The sequence below is a fragment of the Lissotriton vulgaris genome, chromosome 7, assembly GCF_964263255.1.
Source record: "Lissotriton vulgaris chromosome 7, aLisVul1.2, whole genome shotgun sequence".
NCBI lineage: Eukaryota > Metazoa > Chordata > Amphibia > Caudata > Salamandridae > Lissotriton > Lissotriton vulgaris.
In genome coordinates this window covers 300,443,392-300,459,844 of record NC_141695.1, presented here as the reverse complement: position 1 = coordinate 300,459,844, position 16,453 = coordinate 300,443,392, and the positions used below count along the sequence as shown (strand labels likewise).

Sequence of the window (16,453 nt, the reverse complement as noted above, 5' to 3'; positions counted from 1 at the left end):
CTAGCTGCTTGGAAACAGCTGGGAACGTGTTGGCCACAATAAAAATGACTTATCCCACCAGATCACGGCCTTCCGCCCCTTGGTACTCACAATCACTCCAGGAACAAAAACTGTTATGTAAACACCTGGAGAAAAAATGGAGAACAGAATATAAGAAGTCAGATAAGAAGAAGTACGAAGGCGCACTTTCTACATACAAACAGCAGATTAACCAGGTCAAAATTCAATTCTTCTCTATGAAGATTTATAAAGCAAAAACTCAGCGAGAGAATTGTTTAATACTGTTACCAGCCTGGCTAATCCAGTGACGTTCACAGCAATGCCGAGCCAGGAGTTAGGTGATAAATTGGCTACATTCTTTTTTGATAAAGTGGATGCTATTTTCTCCACTTTCTCTATCGTTACGGCCAAGAACATTGTAAATCAAATGGTTGATCGTTCAATAGAGCTGGAGGCGATACTGGACATGTTTGTTCCTCCAACGGCCTTAGAAACTAGTAGCCTTCTTAGTCAGGTGAAATCCGGCTCCCCTTCAGATCCTTGCCCGATTGCTGTATTAAAGTTAGCGGCTGAGCCAGTAGCTCAAGCTCTTACACCCCATTTTCAATTTAATGTATTCAGAGGGACATTTCCCACTAGATTGGAAAAAAGCCTCTATTCTGCCCCTCTTGAAGAAACCAAATCTGGACCCTAAAGACCCAAATAACTACAGACCTATGTCTAAACTCCCGGTTCCTGCTAAAATGATTGAAAAAAATTTAAACATGCAGTTGAGCCAATTTCTTGAGTCCTCTCAAGCACTGGACCACACACAATACGACTTTCGAGGGGGCCATAGCACGGAAGCTGCCCTCTTGAAATCAACAGAAGAAATAAGGACTATTCTGGATCTAGGCGGTAAAGCGGCCCTGATCCTGTTAGATCTCTCTGCAGCATTCGACACGGTCCATCACGTATTGCTGATGGATCAACAGCAGGAGATCGGGGTTCAGGGCACGGCCTGGAGACTATTAAAATCATTTCTGTCTAATCGGACCCAGCAGGTGGCGTTGGGAGAATTTGTATCTTCTTCGTTTTCATTACCATGTGGGGTCCCTCAGGGGTCCTCACTGAGTCCGACACTTTTTAATATTTATGTGTCCTCCCTCGCACCCCTTATTCAGTCCTTTGGGTTTAGCCTTACTAGCTATGCTGACGATACCCAAATAGGGATGTACGACATTACAACGCATGCTTTTACATCGCATGCTTTTACAACGCAGGTTTTACAACGCATACCATTACAACGCATAGTGCTTTGGGGCGCTGGATAGTGAATAGTTTCATTTAGTAGTAGTAGGGAAGGTGTTGGACAGTAAATTAAACCTATTCCCTATCCTAGAGCGCCCCCAGCGCAATGCGTTGTAATGGTTTGCGTTGTAAAAGTTGCGTCGTAAAGGCACTGTGTTGTAAAAGTTGCGTTGTAAGTGATGTTTCCCCCCAAATAGTGGTGTCTCTCCTTTCTGAGGAGTCTAAAAGCACAGCAATCTGATTCAACGATTGCAGACTTGGATGGCCCAGAACTGCCTCAAGTTAAATTCTAACAAGACGGAGGTGGTATGCTTTGGGAATGATGCCAACTTCTGGACGCCAGAATGGTGGCCTGACACTCTGGGTTCTCTCCCGTACCTATCAAGAAGGTAAAAAATCTTGGGGTCTGGATAGATCAGAAGCTCAATTTTAAAGACCAGGTTAATTCTGTGGCCTCTGCCACATCCTATGCCCTAAGGTTATGTAAGAAAATTCTGCCTCCGATTGTCGTAAAACAGTGATTACAGCTCTCACTATGTCAAGGCTGGATTACTGTAACAGTCTGTATTTTACCATTCAGGAAGGTTCAATGCAGCAGCTACAACTTTTATAGAATGCAGCTGCCAGACTGCTGTTGGGCATTCCTAAATATGCGCCAATAGCAGATGAGATACGAAAATTACACTGGCTGCCACTCAGGAAGCGCACCATGTTCAAGGCGATGTGTTTAGTACACAAGGCCCTCTACGGAGCAGGGTCGGCCTATCTAAAAGAACACCTTTATTGGTATACGCCAAGTAGATTATTAAGATCATCAGCTGCCAAATTGGTGCATGTCCCATTTGTCAGAAAGGTCACCTGGGGTGGCAAAAGCTTTGTGGCAAAGGCAGCCAAAGCATGGAACAAGCTTCCCCTTCAGCTCAGAGCTATTTCAAAACTTTTCATCTTTCGAAAGAACTTAAAAACCTGGTTGTTTTCAGAATAGTGGACCAAGTATCTGCCTGGCTCGGTCCCTCCGGAGAGATTTCACATAGCGCCAGCACACCCATGGGTAACAGCGCGCCCTATAAATGCCATAAATAAGTAAATAAATAAATAACTTGCACCCTCGCCATGCACTGCTAATTACCCCACATAATACATCACACATGGCATTGTGTAAGACAATATTAAAAACATCACTGTAGCATTTGCAAATAAATTATTGATGAGAAAACTGTGCATGGTGAGGACGCAAGATATATTTACCTTAGAGCATGAATTATAGTTAACAGAGTTAACTATAACTGGGTACTTTAACCTTTGGGTTTTTCAGTGACTATATATATTGTTATGGGCACTCACTTCTGTGGCCGTTGCACCCGTCCTGAGTGGGAAGCCATTGAACTCAAGTGAGCTCTCCAGTATATAGATATATATGTATATATACATACTGCAAGACGATGAGGGTTGGTCAGCAACCGTGTCCTGGCCACCAGTAGGCAAAATACCAGGCCATTGGCCATATCCTGTAGTCAACCGCATACTGCGCATAGCTGAAGACTTTGCACTGTGGAGGGTTGCCTGCCAACATGAGCGATTGGATGCAGGTCCTGATCAGAGGTCAGGCCCTGCAGCCAGCCCCATGCTGTGCATGGTCGAAGGCTATGTACATCTTCAGGTTGGCCACTTGCAATGCTTGGGCACAAGTGCTTGCCCGCGGCCATGCTCAGTGCTAGTTAGTCTTAGTTAGGGATGAAAATAAAAGATTACTTTATGTTATAAAAAAACAAGAAATTCACTGAAAAAAACAGAGGTTAAAGTGACATTATAGTTAAGTATGGTGATACTATCTTACCTCATGTATGATATCACTCATGACATGTTCCATGACATCACTGATAAAATCAATGAGACATCTGAAATGACACCAATGATGACAACACTGTGCAAGTGCATGAGTTATGATTACTTCAGTTAACTACAACTGGTGATTTTCAGTGATTTTTTAGTTTAAAATGCAATGTTTTATACTGACATTTCCACCTATCTTTAATGTCACTCTAACATTTTATTTATTTAGCGAAAATAATTAAACATATATATAATAATTATAATGACCAAGGCCGCTCGGACGGCCGAAACGCGTCATGGCGATTTATGAGACTAAATAAAATAATGCTGCACAAAAGCTTGGTCTGCGCCCGTGATTCCCCGTTCTAAGCGGGTTGGATTATGAGTTGGTGCTCATATAAACGTGAACTCCGTAAACCGGAAACATCTTTTCTCACATCTTTTCTCCAAAACCACGGACACGGACCCAATACGGTGATGAAGGTGTTCTTTATTTAACCATCACCATTACGCGTTTCAGCTCCGTAGAGCCTTGATATATATATATATAGAAATAGGGTGGCACAGAAGATTTTGCCAGAAATACAAAGTGGAGCTGTTACAGTCAGGGCAGGAGACACAAAGGATCAAAGCAGATAAACTGAGTCACAACATAAATAGTCAATAAGGGGAATAATGCAAGTGTACTTAAAGGTGAAAATGAAAATTTGGAAACAGAATCGACGAGATAAGGGTATTCACTTTTGCCTTCTAGTAGATAAAAGCCTCTTGTAGACTATACCAAGAACATATAATGGGCATAGAACCCACCCATTGCTTCCTATTGGTTGAGTTCATTGTAACTTTCATTTTCTTGTTTCTTAGTCAGTGCATTGTTTTCCTTTCTTCTGCTCCCCCCCCCCATACCCTATTTGCCAGCCTTTTGACTGGGCGACTTGTATCCTTCCACTGCTCACATTTAGGGACATACCTGTTTCTTTTTTATTAGCCACTCCAGTAGAGCATGTGTATTTTATTTTGCTTTCTGGTGCTGAAGCGCCACCCTTCAATTACCCTCCCCCACCCCCCCCATTGATTCTCATACCCTAATTCCTACCCATTCCTCTGTAGCTCCCCTGAACCTTTGCTTTCATTTGAATTGTATTAGAGGGTCCGGCAGCTGCCCTTTGTTGTGGGCCACTCCTTACACCAAAGACCACTTTTAAGTGCCTCCCTTGCTCATCCCCCCCACTTCCTATTGCTTGTCTCCATCCGCCATCAAGCCAATGCTCCCCTACCCTAGCTGTCCTCTAAAATGTTTTTTCATTACCTTTTGGAGGCCCAGGCTGCTTCCATCCGCTGCTGGCCAAATCTGGATTGCCAAAAGTGCTTTCGTACTTATATATATGTTTTTTATATATACCAATCCAAGTGGTGTCCACCTTCATAGAAAGGTAAATTTTTTAGGTCTCGCCTAGACGAAAGCAAAAGCGAAGCTTTTGCTGTCTATGCGAGACAACTTATGTTGCCGCTTTTCTGGGAATATTGTGGACATCAGACTGTTACGAGCTTTTTCTGCTGTAGTCAGGCTGTCACGAGCTTCTCCTTTGGAGATTTGACCTCGTGAGCGCGCCTTGACTGCATCTAATGGGCCGTGCGCTTCCGTGCCACTCGCTTTTCCTGCCGAGATTAGACCTCGTGAACGCGCACACATCCTCTCTCTTCAAAGAGAATGTGCACGCCCTTCAACTGCCTCTAAAGTTTGCTGTCCTCTCTCTCGCCGGGTCCTTTCCCTACCTGCCTCTCCATGCTCCGCTCTCTGTCTCGTGGGCCGCGGTGCTCCTCTATCTCTTCGGTGTCGAACGTAGAGAAGTCCAATTTTGTATATATGGTTCATGTTTAGGAAACTAGTAATGTTAGAGTGAGTACTTATCAGATATATATGAATGATTTCTGGGCAGAGTTGAAATTATGGACAAAGAAATTGTCCTATAAATGTATATACACATAATTAGTATTAAGATATCGCGTTTTAAGCGAATTCCTACATTCCCAAAATGCTCCTTGGCTATATGCAAATAAGGTTTGCACACTCATTGGAGAGTGCGTCTACCCCCTTTCACACACCCCTTTCGTTTGTGCTCCTTCCGATTGGCTTACATCGGAACTGAAAGGACGCTACAAAAGCCACCATCTTGGAAGAACTAGATACCAAGCCCAGTCAATACAGATCTACCGGTAAGAAAGCAAACGTTGCGACGTTTATCTGTTTAATGCAATTAATGTGAATTTATGAGCAAGAACAAAAACATGTTGCATTTGCTACATGTTGTAATTTTGCTTGAAATTTACATTGAACAACAGAATCAAAAATTAGAAAATTACACGGACATTTACAATACCTGGGTATATAAGTGCTTCATTTCAGTTTTGACGCAGAACTAAACCGGCGAGCACAAGACAAGATGCGCCACTTTCATGACGATCGTTACACAAAAGGACCGCCTTCATTCTCATGCGTGCCTGGAAGTTGCCTGTTTGTCCCTTTTCTGTGTTGCTGACAGCCAGACCTTGCCCGCTTCTCAGACACGCCTCCACTAGTTTGTACAACTCTCTTGCATATCTTTGGCTCTCCTCCTTTACGGCGAGTACCCTGTTACCGATTGATGCTTGGGCACTGTGCTCCACTGTTAAGGTAAAATAAAATAAAATAAAAACTGTTAAATAATAATTGACGTTTTACAACGAGGAGTCACATTGTTTTCGAACTTATCTGTTTTGACTTTTTGCCCAATGTTCCTTTAAATCCCACCGAGTTCTTCTTTGTTGCATCAGGTGACCGAGGAGGCTCCTTCAGGAAAGTATATTTTTTCAACCGATTTTGCAGGAAAGAGCAGGCTGAATCAATGTTTTTCTTCAATCCGAATCAATCAGGAAATGAATTTCCCCTGCATTTTTTCCTGAAACTCTCTCTAATCTATTCCAAAACATCGGACCGCATGAATTCCCCTATAATTGCAAAGCACTAATGCGCTTCGATGCCTCTTTAGGGGTTTAACTCACAGCGCATAAGAAGCTCCCCAAACTGCTTTGTCTTGTTCAGTAGAGAAAACATCTATAATTGTTTTATTTATGCGCCGCAATGTGTTTCAGAAAACAAGAAACTTTGACTGTACCGGATTTGTTTATTATAATTAAATGCATGTATTGTGTTCTACTATTTTTGTGACTAGAATAGCCGCGTAATTAGGTCCCGATCCCCGAAATTTTGCAGGACGCGTGTTATTTATTACACTCCCGCTTTTTACTTGCCTTCTCGGACACTGACAGAAGGAGACCGCTAGAACTACTTATCCCTTCAAGCTCCGTGGCTGGCAAGTTGACATACATTCTGTGCGACGTGGAGTGCTGTTTACGGTAGCTGAAACTGAGGGCTAGCGATATCTCTGTTCCCGGCCCTTTCTGACAGTACAAATGACGTTCAAGCCAACAAAAGGAAAGGTGAGTGAGAGAGAAAGTCCTGCTTTCTGGTGGGAGCTTGGGGACGGGTAGTCTGAGTTCGTAGAAGAGTTCTTCTGTTTCCCATGCGCATGTTTCAGAACCTCAACCAGGCAAGTCTGATGCTATCTGGGACTTGCAGTCCTGTGTATCCCAGTATAAAATCTGTTCGTCAGTACACAGACACAACAGGATTACCTATTGACGCTGGATTGGGAAAGAAGAGAGCCCTTGATAATGTGCAAGATGCACCATACCACTGAAGAAAGAGTTTAGAAATCCCTGCGACTTGGGAGTCAGAGAAAAGGGATCCCATGGATACGGGGGTAAAGGCATTATTTTATGTGTGGGAGTGGGGATAGGGGCCGGGGCAGAGGTATAGGAGACTACATTTCTGTTGTGGCGAGCGTGGGCCGGTAGCGGGGGAGGTGCTGTGTTTGGTGGCAGGGTCAATTTTTGGGGACCCACTACAAATTGCCTTTGGGCTTGAGGCCTGTTTCTGTCACTCTGCTAAATTTATTGTGCCTCGCACGTGGAACACGCTGCACCGTATTCACTACATCCACCTTTCCCAGGCAGTCTCATGTCTCATGCGCATATAAACAGCATCTTGGTAATGAGCCGGCTCTGAGGGCTGCGAACAAAAATATCACTGAGCATGCTTCCTCACTCCCAAATCAGATTCCGGGTCTACAGATCGCACTGTGCAGTATGTCACTGTGTTACTTTTAGGGTGGTTTTGGATTAAGATTCGCTGCTTTCAGGGCTCTTTTCATGTCTGTCTGTCTGTCTGCTTGCCGTGTGTATCTGGGCTGCTTATTAGGAGCTAGGGAGTTGTGCCGTGTTTCCCTTGCTTCTTTTCGTCTCTATCTTCCTGGACTGATCTTCAACAGGGGATAGTGCGGTGAACGCGGATTCTATTCTCTCATCGGTTTTCATAGTGAGAGGGTAACCATAACCTTTTTTGCCTGTTTCTGTCTCGGTCTCCCTCTGTCAAAAATTGCGCTTGGGGGCTGTGTGTATGTGCCTTGTCTGTCCCCCAAACTCTGCACAGTCGCATACATTCGAGAAGAAAATCTTTCATCTGGAATATTACAATGAAAATCAGGGAAGGAATATCCAAGCCGGATTCAGAGGAGGTAAGCACCAATTGTTGTTGTATGTGTTTTTATTTTTTAGCTGTGTAAGAATTTATTTCCTCGATGCCAAGGACTTTATAATCCTAGCTCTTTTCTGGTGTTATAATTGTGACAAATGCCTTGATGAATTGACTTACATTTGTCGTCCTCCTTAACCTATTTTCTGAATTCCAATGGTTATACTTAACTGCTCAGATAAAGATTTTTTACCTACATTGTGCTTGCTCTCATCCCCATCCTTGTGGGCGATCTTACTTTGATCCATCGGTTACATGCTGTATGTGCATATCCACACAAGCCCCAGACATGATGCACAAACTCGCAATTAACATTGGCATGGCCTGTCTGTACCCGTCATTTAGCTCATGTGAGGGGGTGACCCAGTGCCTTCAGACCCTGACCGGTGCGTAGTTGTGCTTTACCAACTCCTGATGGATTGATATGTCTCTGCCACTTCTATCATTCATACACTCACCCTCTTTGCACGGTGCTCATGCTGGAGATGCAGGGTCGAAGAGTTCTGTGTGCCCTATACACCTAGCCCAAATAAAGTCTCCGTGCACAGCAGTTCCGTTTTTAAGCTGAGAATGTTCACAGCCCTGGAAGATGTTCTCTGGCCCCTCACTGCAGTGTTCCCCTCGCCTTCAATGCACATCTTCTGTGATGTCATTCAGGTTGAACTGTTATGGTGCTTGCCTGCTAGGAATGGTTTGTCCATGCTCCTAGTGCATGTGTTCGCTGCCAGGGAATGCTTGTGCTCACCTGCAAGGGATGTCCTGTCCACTCTTCTGATCTATGAGCCCAGGTGCAACAGATTGTTTAGTTGTACAAAAAATGGATATATTCATGTGCAGTGGATGGTTAGTGTGTTTTTAAACCCTTCATGGTGTGGCATATCGGCTGATCTTGCTTGGTGCTCACCTGCATTATTGCCTATGCAGGGTGGCTGCATTGTTTCTTACCCTTGCTACAGGCAGTCTGTCTGAGTCAAGCATGATGTTTGCACAGCCATGAGTTTTCTACTCGTGTTATAATTTGTGAAGCACACATTGGTTTACCACATCCTGAGTGTTTGCTTGCATTAGCCTCTCTCTTACCTCACCTATTGGCCTTCTATGTCTCTCTATTCATTGATGTCCTCTTTCCCTCACGTTTTCCCATTATTTTATTTCTTTCTCTCTACAATGCTCTCTCTGCCTCTTCTGCTCCATCTATCACTCCCTTTGCTTTCATCTCTCTTTCTATCCCCTTCACTGTTTCCGTTCACTCTCTCTGCTTCCAATGTCTCGCTCGTTTAATACACCTGTCTTACCTCTGTCTCTCTCTCCCTATTTCACCATTCTCTACTTCTCCCTCGCTCTTCCTCTGTATGAGCCTCATCTCTTTACCTCATCTGCACCTCTTTTCTCTCTACTTCAATGCAATAGCTCTCGCATTTGCGAGAGATTAAGCTATTGGCATTGTAAATGACAATGCCATTTATTTATCTGTTTTCAAAAACAAAACATAAATAAAAATGTTGGCATTTACAATGCCAATAGCTCTAACTTTTCAAAAGGCGAGACCGTTGCATTGTAAATGCTTGTTTTAAATGGCACACACGTGAGGTGGTGCATGCACATGCATACTTCATTAAACCTCTTAACACTTATGAACGACACGCTGGGAGCGGCCACGTTATTGCGCCTTCTTGTTTTTTTGTGCTGTTGTTGCATGGCATCAACAAAAAAACATTGGCAAAGTTAATAGGGCAATAAGGCGAAACCTATTGCCGTTTCCATTGCTTGTTTGACAGTTCAGCTTATCTAATTGAAGCCGCCACCACTCTACAATGTGTTTTATAGATATCATGTGGCTCAAACAATCACTTTTTTAGTCAATAAAGTACCCCTGTTCACCCTTAAAACTTAAAATGAACAGAATGATGGAAAATGAAAAATGGAAAACTGCACACTTGTCAATAAAACTCACATACACAGTGGTTCTGGAACAATTGTTAAAGTGGGGGTGCTGTCATCAGTGTCACATAACAGAAGTCAATGGGAATGTGAAAAATCCGGGTGTCACTCCAAGAACAAATATAGCAAATGAACCGCACCTACTCAGCAGAAGATTTGTAAGGGTGTGGTATGTAGGTGGTGGTGCAGTTTTTAGCACCCTTTGCAAATATTTTACTGAAGCATGGTATGGAAGCACACTGTCATTTACAGATACAACTTTTCCATTGAAATAGCCACATAATCACAAAATTCGTAGTGACATGCTGTTTTACTGATAAAACTATGTGGTGCATAAGCAATAATGTGTGGAAATTGTCCTTCAGCAAATATTTATTAATGACACATCACCAAGTAAAGTGTTTTGATTTGTTTTGATTCTATTAAATCCTTTGTTTCCATCGCACTTCACAATTTCAGAAAAATTTGCTTAATTTGTGCTTTCCTTATTGCTGATATATTTTGAAATATCTGTATATTTAATTTCAATTTATCTTAAATGGACTCTGTTTTTAAAAATATGCCACCATACAGCCTTTCCTTTCACACTCCCTGTACCCCAGCAAGATTGTCAGACAGTTCACTTTAGAAAATCCTCAAAACTCAGAGCCAGAGAAAGAAAGGTAAACACCAATCTGCATGTTAAAAGAATAAGCAGCAATTTGTCATTTGACCTTTATCTTTGAAAGCGTAGCAAAAGTGACAAATGTGACAAGATAAAATAAAATTTTAAGGCGTCTTTATTGCTCATTATCCTTCTAAACTCCAGCATGGTTATTTGGGGGAGGGGAGCTGTGGCACCCCAGCAGTCCGCAACCCTACTTCCAGCGCTTATGCACATACATCACATATATCACAAAAAATATAGATCCACAGACAAATACTAATAACCAAGTTGATGGAGGTGAACCATCTCAAGCAGTACAGACAGCAAATATAGACATCTGTGTGCCACGCAACAGGAAACCCCAAATATTTCTGTACCATACGACACAGAGACTCAATTATACAGTCTACACCTGAGCCAATGAATGAAATGCACAATCACACATGCATGCTGCCTTAACTACTTAACCCCTTCCATGCTCATGACGAGCTCAGCTCCTCATGAGGCATGGTGGCCGTGTGCTCATGACGAGCTGAGCTCGTCATGACACGTGCGGGGCTAATTCCCCCACTGTGCTGAACATTCTTAAAAACGGCCATGGTCGTGACGAGCTCAGCTCGTCATGAGCACAGTGCCACCAAGCAGCGTGACGAGCCAAGCTCGTCACGAGGACTGTGGCGCTGCGTGCGCCTCCCTCCCCCCAGCGCCGCGGCGAAGGTGTTAACAATCCACTAACCTACAAAATATTCTTAATTCCTGTTTGCCGCCCATCTCACCCGTGAATCCTCTAGAATCCACCCATATGTCTTTTATGGGTTTTATATTATTACATCTGTGTATACCAACCTGTGCAAAAACCTCTTTTCACACACTGGTCAGAAAAAGAGTGTGTGGGTATTTAATGCATCCGATAATAATTAGATGAATTAAATACCTCAACCTTCATTACATTTTGGTCGGTCAAGCCTGTCGAAATGTAACAAAACTCATACGCTAATGACTCTATCATGCAGATTATAGTGTATTACAAACCAAAATCAAGTTATTTCCCTGAGACTTATAATTGGTGTTATTTTCACACTCAGGAAATAAGGAACCCCGTGAAATCGTTATTTATCAGGTGCAATAAATAGCTCCTATACTTGTAATCAGTCCCTGAGGGTATTTACAATCTTACACACTACACCTATAGAGCCTATCTGTGAACCTTCTCTGCCTGCTTAACATAGTTATCCGTGTCGGCAGAAACAATGCATGACTGATGCTTAAAGAAAATTGTGCGTAAAATGTCATTGTTTTGAATTCAGAAAACAAATAAAATACTGTTTTAAAAAGATAAAATGGTTATCTATTGTCTCTAGGTCAAACCCGGCAGTCGAAGATGTCCAAGATGTAAGGCCTCAGAAGATATGTAAAAGGATCCTTTCATAATGACTTTAGGTATGTAGCACTTAACGTATTGTCCCATCTGCTCTATCTTTATGCTACTTTACAATGATGTACCGATGCAAGGTTATAGAGTGCGTAAATGTGTAAAGACATGCATAGAGCGGTGCTCTTAACCAGGATCATTGAATATGTGGGATTTTGCAGTTGCAGCATTTCGTGCATAATTATGGAGTTGTCACAGGTGCCACATAATGCATCATCTGTTCCATAAACTGCAGATTTTAACAAAAAAATGCTGTTTCTAGCCCAAAAGTTACTAAACGCACAGCAACATGTATTGATGCGCAGTTGAAGGCCTTTCACACAGGTTGACTAGTCATCTTTCTGTGTTTTTTTGCTGCATTGTGTATTCACCGGATATTAATGAGGAGAAACACTAGCCCAGGTAGTGATAACGTGCAGAAATGACAGAATACTGAAGTAACACTATGACATATGGGGCCACATTATGTAGCATAATTTGTCTTTTCTTGCTCCTTGATTTAGTAGACCCTGCTGCATAGTTGTGTCCTCCCCGGTCGAATAATTCCAGTAGCTCTGCTCTTAATGAATTATTTTACTGTGATTGATGCTTTATTTATTCTCTAAGCACTAAAAGTTTTAAAAGAACCTGCTAAAGTGAAAAGAGAAAGGTAGAGGATAAGTTGTGTCTTTGAGGAAAGTCAATCTCTTAGGTAACGGAATGGCCTTTTTTTGGGTTCATTGTTCTACATAATTCTATTAATCGAATGATTAAAACCTTATATCGACGTTGTAATGGTCCTAGCTGTATGTCACATCATTGTTTTGCGGCCAAGACTTGATACATCCAGTCTCCTGCCAATGCTCTCGCCTCCTATCCTGCCATGCCTTACTAAAAATGACCCATTGTGTTGCTGCAGAGTAGTAATGTTCGAGTTTATAAATGTGTTAAGTGTTTTAAGACTGTTTGTATATTTTACTTCCATTGAAACTAATGAATGACCCAGGCCTGGTTTGTAACCTGAAGACTTTTGGTAAAAGTTACCTGAAAATCGTTAAACATTCCTGCCTACAGAAGCCGTATGTATCCTTTAAAGGGGATGAAGTGTTATATTAATACAGTAATGTTTTGGAGTCTCATACGCTGAGTCAAGAAAAAAAATCCAGCAAGGCCCACGCCACTCGCTCCTAAATGCCCAAGACTGGGAATCTTTACTGATGCCCTCTGGGCATTTGTGTTGATGCCCACGCTTACCAGATCTGGTGCAGCAAAAGTGGGGGAAAAAACATTGCTTCAGTGCCCTTCCACAAAGGTGCCCTTTTGTAGTTTCTAAGGCGCTGTACAGGGGGTGCTTGCATCTGATGATAGAAGCAAGCCAGCTGCCTGCCACCATGTTCAATACTGGGCATTTCTCTCACCCACTACAAGGACAGCCTCCCTGCCCGATACTGCCCAGGTCAGGTCAGGAATAGAAGTCTTGTGGAACAGATATGCTACATGCCAGTCCAAACCTGCCCCCAGCAGTTGGTAGCGCCATCACATCAGGACTTTTTTGGAGCATGGATATGGTTGCTTGCTGCCCAGAACAGACACGGGCAGCCTCACTTCGCTGTCTACCTCATGTGATACCATCTTTATTCCTGGACCTCAGAAATGTGGCAAAAGGTCTGGGCAGAGAGTAGGAGTTAAAGAAAGCATGCGTTTTGAAGCCCCAGATGCAAAAATGGAAGACCAAGGTAGAGCTGGAGCATACCAATTAGCAGACCCTTGTGGGGAAGCCAAGGCGTGGAAGAGACAATTTTCTCAGATGCTCACACAGTGATGCAGGCACACAGATTCTTGCTTACAACCAAAATAGCCCAGAGAAGAGTAGTGATTCACACACAGTAGGCCCAGCCATGACAGAGATTGCTCTTCTAAGCGTGCAGCCATCCCCTGGGAAGCACAGGACCCTCTGCCGCCCACTCTCTTTGAGAGACGTGGTCGCGCTCAGAAGATAGCCCAGGCCAGATTCTGAGAGATGTGACAGAAAAATGATGATCGTGGCCTTTGGTCATTAGTCACCCTTCCTCTCCGCTGCCCCCATCTCTGTCCTCCTCGCTTTCTTCATCTCCTCCGCCCCTCCCTCGCCTCTCTTCTCTGCCCTAGATACCCCCCCCCCCCCACCCCCGCACTTCCTTCAGTGTGGGTCCTTCTCCTTCACTTGCACAGCCCCTCAGTTCTCTTTCCTCCCTCTCCCCTGTACCCATCCCTCTCTCCGCCCCTCCTCCCCTCAGGTAGGAGGGTCCCGGGGAAGGAGGTGGTGCCAGGGCCGCCTGGGCACACGCTCCTGTCTCCGCTGCGCTGCACCTCGCTGCTGCTTCAGCCCAGGACCAATCATGGAGGAGGCTGCGGCTTGGTAATTAGATAATTGGGTTTTATTTGTGCGATCAAGAGGACAGAAAAAAAGAGAGAGAAAGACAGCGAGGAAGAACGGATTTATTATTCCCATCGTCTTGGAGAGGCTCCTCCTGAGCCCCCCTCCTGCCGGGCTGCGCCCCCACCCCCCGGGCCTTGCGCACAGGTATTTGGCCATATTGGAGATATGCAGAGACGGGGACGTTCCTGAGAGCAGGGGCTGCGGCTGCACGGATTCTGGCTCGGGAGGAAGGCGCGTGGTCCAGGGCTGAGCCGAGGCGAAGGATGGCGCCATTCCCTGCCCATCGCGCGCGTCCTCTCTGCACATCCCGGTGAGCCGGGGCAGGGGCGTCTGCTTCGCCGCCTCCTGTTCCGCAGCCGAGCCGAGGCGCTCCAGCCAGCCCCGCGTGAAATCAAATAAAGGGAAGGACGGATGTAGGGGCCGAGGAAAGGAGGGGCCCGAGGGGAAGCGCTGAGAGCGATGCCCTGCACTGCCGTGTGACTGGAAACCATAATCACACCACAAAGGGGAAATTATTTCACCCACAAAACAGGGGAGAGCCAAGGAGAGAGAGAGAGAGCGCGACGGAGCTCGTGAATAGAGACGCCGGAGGGAGAGACAGAGTCTGTGAATAGAGCACGGAGGAGGGGGGCCATCCCCGCGGGAGCTGGACGGAGAGCCACCCTCCCACTGTTTTTGATTTTTTTTTTCCCCTTCATATTTGTGACAAGGTGCGTGCCACGGCGGGGGCTTGGCGTGACCGCTGTGATACATGGCCAGGAAGGCGGCGATGCGGTGAATCCCCCCGCATCTCACCTGTTGTCGGGGGGCTCTTGGACACCCGTGCGCACGCGGATGCGTGTGTGACACGGGGAGGGGGCGGCAGAGATGGGGGCCCGGTGATGCTGCCAGTACCGTGAAGGGGTTTTCTGATTGCGTTAAGACTCCCGCGTGTCACACCCCCGGGGTTCGGCCCTGCACCCTCGGCCAAGCGAGGGCTGAAGATTGCTGACGCCAAAGGGACAGGATCCCTCCACCCTTCAACAGATTTTCCTTTAATTATTATTTTTTCCCTCGCTGTGTGTATTTTGCGTTTCTGCTCCCCTTTTGAAATTTGCGTGGGTCTCCTTGGACAACCCCCCCTGAAGGAATGGTGAAGGGGGGCTCAGCAGGAGCAGAGCAGCGGAGGAAGGCATCTGAAGCAGGCAGCAGCCCTGGAGACGGGTGAGTTGGTAACCATAGAAATGATTCGTGTCCTTCGGCTCCGGTAGGGGAGGGGGGCGGGGGCCGGGACTCAATGCAGGCTTTTCTTGCCTTTTGTTCGTCATTTTCCCATTTTCGGGGGCGGAGGGGGTTCTGTCGGAATGGGGCGATCCAAGTATGAGTGGATAGGAAGTCCCCGGGGACCAGGTAGCGGCCCACCCCACGGAGGGGTGTTGGGGTGGCGGAAGGATAGGGGTGACAGGGTTTGCAGGATAGGGAACACATGGTAAAATGTAACACCGTCTCGGGATGGTGTACCCTACAAGCGGCAATGTGACGCACCCACCTGCAGAATCTGGTGAGCACAGGAGCATCCTTCACAGTATAGTCGATCCCCCTCCCCCCCACGAAGACGATGCACACGCCAGTCTCGAGGATGCACCCCTCCCGCAGCCAATGGCCCTGCACAGTTGCATGCACCACCACCCGCAGAGTGACGACCCCCACCAGAATTCTACCCCCCATATAAACGTGAAGGTCCCCAGCTGGGAGAAGCTTCCAGCCAGAAAACCTCTATTCCTCAGCACGGAGAGGCTCGCGCTCACGAGGGAAGCCCCCTCAGGGTGAGTTTAACCCTGCCAGGTGCGTTATGCTTCTTCGGTTGAGAGACCCCTGCAGAAAGATGCTCCTTTCTGTCTACAGAACCTCTGTCAGGGTGGAACAGCAGCACGATGCTCCCTGGCAGAGGGGGCTTCCCCTCCCTGTACGCAGGGTGCTCTCAGCAGCTTTATAATGTCCCATGTCGCAAGCAGGCGAATACAGTCCTTCAAAGAAGCCCCCCCCCCCTTCGGCTGCATGATTGTATCCCTCTTCACCAGAATGCATTACAAATAATGATACCCCCAAATAAGACGCCCCTCCCCAGAATGCGTCCTTCCAGGAGGCTGACGCTGGAGAGGCCCGGAGAGCCCCGCATCTCTGTTTGCCCCCTTAAGAATGATTCCGAAACGCCTCAAGCACGGTCACGAGGCCATGTTGTGTGTGCTCCTTGGAGCATCTCGGGGTGCATTGCGCGCGAGGTGGGGAGGCATGATGGGA

General features: G+C 45.7%; 1 protein-coding gene across 1 annotated transcript in view; it reads left to right on the top strand.

Moving 5' to 3' along the window:
* The first annotated feature begins 14,747 nt into the window (after positions 1-14,747).
* The window catches only part of LRRC4B (leucine rich repeat containing 4B), a 253,982-nt gene continuing 252,276 nt past the window's right edge, over positions 14,748-16,453 (top strand). The window contains exon 1 of the mRNA XM_086930104.1: positions 14,748-15,376. The gene's annotated coding sequence lies outside the window, so the exon portion shown is untranslated. The remainder of the gene's footprint in view (positions 15,377-16,453) is intronic.